Source organism: Heterocephalus glaber, unplaced genomic scaffold (assembly GCF_053883595.1).
Source record: "Heterocephalus glaber isolate CG9 unplaced genomic scaffold, H.glaber_assembly_v1.0 deba00001773, whole genome shotgun sequence".
In the NCBI taxonomy this organism is placed as follows: Eukaryota; Metazoa; Chordata; class Mammalia; order Rodentia; family Bathyergidae; genus Heterocephalus; species Heterocephalus glaber.
In genome coordinates this window covers 12,611,259-12,617,948 of record NW_028258463.1, presented here as the reverse complement: position 1 = coordinate 12,617,948, position 6,690 = coordinate 12,611,259, and the positions used below count along the sequence as shown (strand labels likewise).

The following is a 6,690-nucleotide window of genomic DNA, read 5'->3' as shown; positions in this document are numbered from 1 at the left end:
CCGCTCCTCACTGAGCAGCACTCTGTCCCTCTGTGAGCTCCGGCAAGCTCCCGGGTGGCCTAGGTGTGAGCACTGTCACCAGGAACCTCACCCTTATAAGCTGAATGCACTTAGATTTCTATTTTCCAACTTTCAACGCTGAGGCCGTGCTTGAGCGCCCCTGCCTTTCTACCTCTCTCCAGCTTTCCTGCTTGCTTTCTACCTCCCCCAAATTCTAGCCCATATTTTTATTTTTTAAATATCAAGGTTGGTAACATTTACATTGTCCTATGTATCAACCATGTTTCCAAGTATTGTTTACATGTGGACTGTAAAAATTGACAGTTAATGTAGAGGTTTTAAGTTATTGTGACTGTTGTTCACTGCAGAGGCCAGGGAGCTGCTGCAGTTGCTTTTTCTTTCCTATGCAGCTTTTTGGTTTTCCTGGGACTTCTGATTGCCTTTTTTCCTACACCTTTTGGTTTCATCATAGTGCTTCTTCAAGCGTTTCTTCTAGTCAAGTATTCTATCATATTTTCTTGTTTCAGACCACTGCCTGAACCCTCCGCTCTCCTGCCCCAAGTCCGACCTGGCTGTCGGCCTCTGTGCAGTTCACATGTGGGAGGGGCCCTTGCTGGGATGAAGGAGCCACTGTCTTCCTGGTTCCCCTGGTCACACATTCATTTTGCTTCAACACATCCTCAAGTAATTTCTTAAAGAAAGAGAAGTAAATTTTCTCTGACTTTCCATGTTTGAAGTGATAGTTTGGCTAGATATAAAATTCTGAGGTAAAAACTATTTTTCTCAGAATTTTATTTTGTTGTTGTTGTTGTTTTATTTGGTACCGGGGATCGAACTCAGGTCCTGGAGCTTGCGGAGCAGGCGGCGAGACCACTGAGCTAAATCCCAGGCCTGTTTCTCAGAATCTTAAAGGCACTCAATTGTTGCTAATTCTTCTGCCAGTATGATTTTCCTCCCCTTGTAGGTCACTGGGTTTTCCTTTTCTGAAACATTTGGGACTTCTTTGTTCCTGATGTAATGGACTTTTCAAGCAAGGGTCTTATGATATCTATGGTGTTCTTTTTTTTTTTTTTTTTTGCGTGACAAAGTCTTTACTTTTACTAGTAAATGATTATCAATACACCAAATAATAAGTAACAAGTTCTTAAGTCCTATCATCTAGTAAATTTTTTTGTTTTGTTTTGGTTTGAGACAAGGTCTCACTAATGGTCCAAGCAGGCCCAGATCTAACTATGTAGCCCAGGCCAACCTCAAACTTGTGATCCTCCTGCCTCAGCCTCCCGAGTGCTGGGATTATAGGCGTGCACCACCACACCTGGCTCATCTAGTAATTTTGGTTAAGATAAGCTAAGCGCAGCCCAAGCAAGTATACTAGTATTAGCTGTTCTAATCCTTCCTCAAAATATACTACTTTAAGGCTGGCTGCTGCATAATACAAGTTACAAATAACTATTTACTACTTTTTCATAGATAAAGCCCCTGACCTTTAAGAAAGTGTAAGGGAAAAAAGTTATTTAATCCCTTGCTTTCTTTAAAGAACTGTTTTTTCTTTTTCTTACTAAATCTAAGAATGAAAAAGTCAACACATATACATGGTGCTTCAGCTAAAAGGTATAAGAAAACAGACAACATATACTCATTAAATTTCTAAGAAATACAAGGTAAAAAGATGAAATCTTTGGAGAAAGTACAAAGTTTGTCCAAAGAAGCTAGATATGCTACTCTCCAAAAAGTGAAGGGAACTATTTATTACACAACATAAGAAATAATTTAATGCATTTCTTAAGAACAGAAATCGACTTTGCTAAAGCTTCATATTCCATGAGAGCATCTACGATGCTAATCCACAGAACAGGTGTTTCTTTCTTCTATCCATTGATGCGGTAGTTTTCATGGATTTCTGGCTGGATGTCACAGACAAAAGCAAGGAGGTTATCCAGGACTTCTCTGTTCTTCTGGAAGTAGGTCTGGAGGATGGCCATCTTCTCCTGGGTTTCCTTCTCCACTTCACTGCTGCAGCTGCCCTGCGATCCTAAGGCCGCAGCTTCTTCGGCCTTGAACTCTTTTTCCCTCTGCAGGCGGTACTGTTCGATCTCAGCCTGAGCTTCTTCTTTGGCCTGCTTCATCCTCCGGTTCTTTCGCTTGCGGGCCTCGGACACCTTCTCCGCGGCCCGCTTCTCGGCCTGCAGCAGCTGCTGGATTCCTGCGACTGGCTGGCCATAGCTGCTGCCCATCTATGGTGTTCTTAATAAGGTCTTTTAAGGAAATGACATCCTTCAGCTCAGGAAAATTCTTTTTTCTTCTCCATGTTCTCTATTCTCTCTGGATCTTTTAGAATTGAGAACTGGATCTCCTATTGGTCCTTGCCTTTTGCATTATCTTGATATTTTGGCTCCACTTCTGGGAATATTCTCTGTGCTTTATTTTCCAATTCTATTTGTCAAAAGCTCTTCTTTTCTGTAATGCCTTTTTCATAGAGGCTGGGCCCCCTTGGGCCATGACTGCCATGACCTCTGAGTGCTTGGATGGCTGAACTTAGGGATAACTTCCCTAGGCTCCCCTAAATGCACAGGGAATCCAGGAACTCTCTTCCCAGTCGAAAGTTTTAAAGTTTTGCACCCTTGAACCTGCAAGGTGTGGGGTCTTGCTAATTTCCAAGATGCCCTCCATGACCCCTTTCATGGTACCATGTTCTGTTTTGTCTCTTTCTCCTCACGCCTCACAACCACACCCTAAAGGAGAGCAGACTTATTTGGGCTCACAATTGCAGTGGATTTGGTCCACGGCCAGCCGACTCCCAAGGCAGAACGGAATGGCAGAGGAGAGCTCCTCATTCATGGTGGCCCCAAAGCAGAGAGAGATGGGCGGGACCAGGGTCAGAATGCATCCTTCCCAGTCGTGTTCTCAGTGGCCTGCCCCTTCTGGCCTGGCCCCACCTCTAGACGTGAGACTTTTAGGGACCATTGTAGATCTAAACATAACAAGGCTAGTTCTTTATGATCAATAAAACTGGTAGATCCCTTGCCAAAAATATAAAAAGGACAAAAGTCATCAGGAACAAAATGGATATTATCGCTATAGATTTTGCAAATATGAAATGGATAATAAGGAAACACTATGAACAACTTTTGTCAATAAATTTGACAATTTATATAAAATGGACCAATTCCTTAAAAGATACAAATTCCAAAAGCTCACTCAATAGAGCAATTCTTTCTGGGCGTGGTGGTGCACACCGGTCATCCCAGCACTCAGGAGGCTGAGGCAAGAGGATCGCTGTGAGTTCAAGGCCAGCCTGGGCTCCATGGTGAGTTTGAGGCCGGCCTGAACTGCATAGTGAGACCCTGTGTCAAAAAACAGAACAAAACAACAAAAAAAGAGTAGAGCGATTCTGGAGATGGATGGTGCTGATGGGTGTGCAGCAGTGTGAATGGACTCACTTCCCCAACTGCACACTTACGAATGGTTCCGAGGGATGGAGTACAGCTCAGTGGTAGAGCACGGCGGAGGACACACAAGGTCCTGTGCTGAACCTCCCACACTTAAGTAAATAAAAGGAGAAAGAGGTTAAAAATTGTCACCTTTGTGTTATATATATTTTACCACTCTAAAAAAGAATACCCAAAACAGCCCTGTATCTAGATTTTGGGGGGTGGATCTTGATCGGTGGTAGGTATTGAGCCTAGAATCTTCACCCTGAGCTAGACTCCAAGCCCTTCATATTCTTTTTATTTTGAGACTGAGTCTCACCAAGTTGCCCAGGAGGGGCTCAGACTTGCCACCCTCTGCCTCAGCCTCACAAAGTGCTGGGGTGACACGTGCTACACATGCCTGACTGTACCTAGCTCTTAAATTTAGATACGTAATTGAAAATGTTCCCACTCCAAGCCCAAGTTCATAACCTTCACTTGTGAATTCTACCACCATTAAGAAAATTACATAATTGAAGAAAGAATACTTTCAAGTCATTCTATGAAACCAGAATTACTCATATCAATATCTGAAAAACTCATTACAAGAAAAGAAAACTAGACACCAATAGACCTCATAAATATTTATGCAAAAATTCCAAAAAAGTTAGCCAAGCCTGGTGTGGGGTACATGCCTGTCACCCAGCACTCTGGGAGGGTTGGGACAAGAGGATCGCAAGTTTGAGCCCAGCCTGGGTAATTCAGCAAGTTAGCAAGGCCCTATCTCCAAAGAATTTTTGTTTTTTGTACTGGGGATCGAATTCGGGACCTTGCGCTTGTGAGGCAGGCAGCAGAACCACTGAGCTAAATCCCCGGCCCTCAACTAATTTTTTAAAGGGACTGGGAACATAGCTCAGTGTTATGGCCCCAGGTTCAATCCTCAGTACCCACCCCCAATAAAAGGTTGACCAATCAGATTCCACAGTATAAAAAGGGATATCTGGTTTGTCCCCAGTAAAGCAAGATTGATTTAACATTAAGAAAATCCATTTAGCCAGGTGCATGCCTGTAATCCTAGCACTTGGAAAGCTGAGGCAGGAGGATCCCTGAAAGTTCAAGGCCAGCCTGGGCTACATAGCAAGACCCTGTCTCAAAAAAAAAAAATCCCTTTATTTCACCTTGAACAAAATATTAGCAGACTATAAAGGAATTATTAGCAGACTAATATAGCACCACCCATACATTAATGTATTATAACATATATGACAGATGCAATATTTAACAAAATATTTTTAAAACGTGATTATCTCAATAAATGAAAAAAAAAAAAGGTACCGGACAAAATCCAACATCCCTAGATAAAACCTAAGCGAACATTCTACCAACATTCTTTCCCCCCAGGAAAGAATTTCCTAAGCCTGATTAAGGGCATCTATAAAAACAAAAACAAACCCTACAGCTAGCGTCATGCTTAATGGTGAAATGCTGACCCTCGTCCCCAGAGCCCGGATGCCCACTCCCTTCTAGTCACCATTGAGGGGCGGCGGTTCCCAGTGCGGTAAAGCGAGAGAGCAGAGGCATCCAGACGAGCTGCTCTGTGTCGGTGCTGTGGGAGTATGCATTCCTCTAAAAGCCACTAGAGCCAGGCCCAGCGGTACACACTGTAAGCAGCTACTCAGGAGGCTGCGGCAGGAGGATTGCAGATTTGAGACCAGCCTAAGCAACTGAACTAGACACTCTCAAAACAACAGAGGACTGGGGATGTATCTCCACACTACCCCCCAAAAAGGCTTCTAGAACTAGTAATATTTTAGCATGGTTGTGAGATACAAGATTAATCTATTTCTACATACTTGCAACTGGAAATTGGAATCATTTCAGATATCACAGAGTGTCACTCGAATCCACATTAGACCTCTCCTAAGTCAGGTGCAGTCATGTCCCAGGTCGAGTCAGCCTCAGGTTTTTCTTCCAGCCCTGAAGGCTGCTATGAGGCTCTCGCTGGAATCATTCTCTCCAGTTGTACCCAGCTGCGGCCAGTGGAAGGGCTGAGATGAGGTGATCAGACTGGGAAGGAGGCTGCCGTCAGAGGCTGGGAGCGGCAGTGCTGGGGCCTTGGCGGCTGGAGACCGGGAAGTCGGTGGGCACGCAGGGTACGGTGCCGCGCTGGGCTCACCCCTCGCCCATCCAAGATCCAGGTCCGCCGCAGCAGCACCAGGACCCGCCGAGCAAGGAAGGAGCAGCCCACTCCAGGGCTGGCAGCTCTCCGAAGAGGCTCCGGCACCCTGGGTGCCTCCGACCGACTCCTCCTCCACACCCCACTCTCTCGGATCTCGGACTCAGCTTGCACGGCTGCCACAACTGCTCCGCCACGGTGCCCTGTCCACCACCCTCGGAGCAGAGGACGGGCCGCCTGGCGCCGCCACAGGGGATAGGGAGCAGCTTCGTGCCGGAGGGAGAGACGCGAGGCTCAGCGCGGGGCCGCCGGGCGTGCGCTCCGATCCAGCGTGGAGCTGCAGCTGCAGCTGGAGCGGGACCTCGGCCGACTCGGAACGGAGGCTGGAGGCTGCGCGCAGACGGGAGGGAGGCGGGGTGAGGAAGACCCCGCGGGCTCTGACGTGACAGAGTCCTCCCTGGGCGCCGGGGCCGGGGTCTGCAGCGTCGGTCGGGCTGGGCTGCGGAAGCCTCCATCACAGGCGGGAGGGCTATGGAGCCAGCCTGGGCGCGGCGGCCAGGCATCCAGAGAGCCGGCCTGGGCCCAGACGGCGCGCAGGCGGGGCGGCGGTGGGACCAGGCCTGGAGACGCCGAGGGCAGAGCGAGGCCCGAGGCAGCCGGGCCCTGCAGAAGCCGTGCCTCGCCGCCTTCCCCACCAGGTGGCGGCAGGCTCCCCTGCTGCGGCCAGGGGGCGGTGCAGAGCCTGGAGCCCCCGCGAGAACGAACCCTCCCCGCAGGACCGCCCGGAACCTGCGCCCTACACCCTACACCTAGGGCCTCCCCCGCCTGGCCCATTTCCGGATCCCCCGGCCCCACGCTGTGTGTGACGTCACCCCTCTGCCCGTCTGACCTGCCCAGCGGGGAGGAGGGGTGGGGTTCCGGCACAGCAGAGGCCTGAGTGGGGACCACTGTCTGACGTGGGTGGGGGCACCTGGGAGGAGCGCTGAGGTCCCGGGCCTCAGCTCTGCCCGGAATCCGCTGGGCAGGACGGGAAGAGCTGCCCGGCTCTGAGCAGGGTCCTGAGCTCTGCGAGGCTCAACCACGGGCGGGTTCCACGAAGGGAAG

At 48.8% G+C, this 6,690-nt stretch overlaps 1 pseudogene across 1 annotated transcript; it reads right to left on the bottom strand.

Moving 5' to 3' along the window:
• Positions 1 to 1,728: 1,728 nt before the first annotated feature.
• On the bottom strand, positions 1,729 to 6,447 carry LOC110344858 (V-type proton ATPase subunit G 1 pseudogene; annotated as a pseudogene). The gene has a single exon (XR_015447724.1). The product of XR_015447724.1 is annotated as a V-type proton ATPase subunit G 1 pseudogene (transcript).
• Between the last annotated feature and the right edge of the window lie 243 nt (positions 6,448 to 6,690).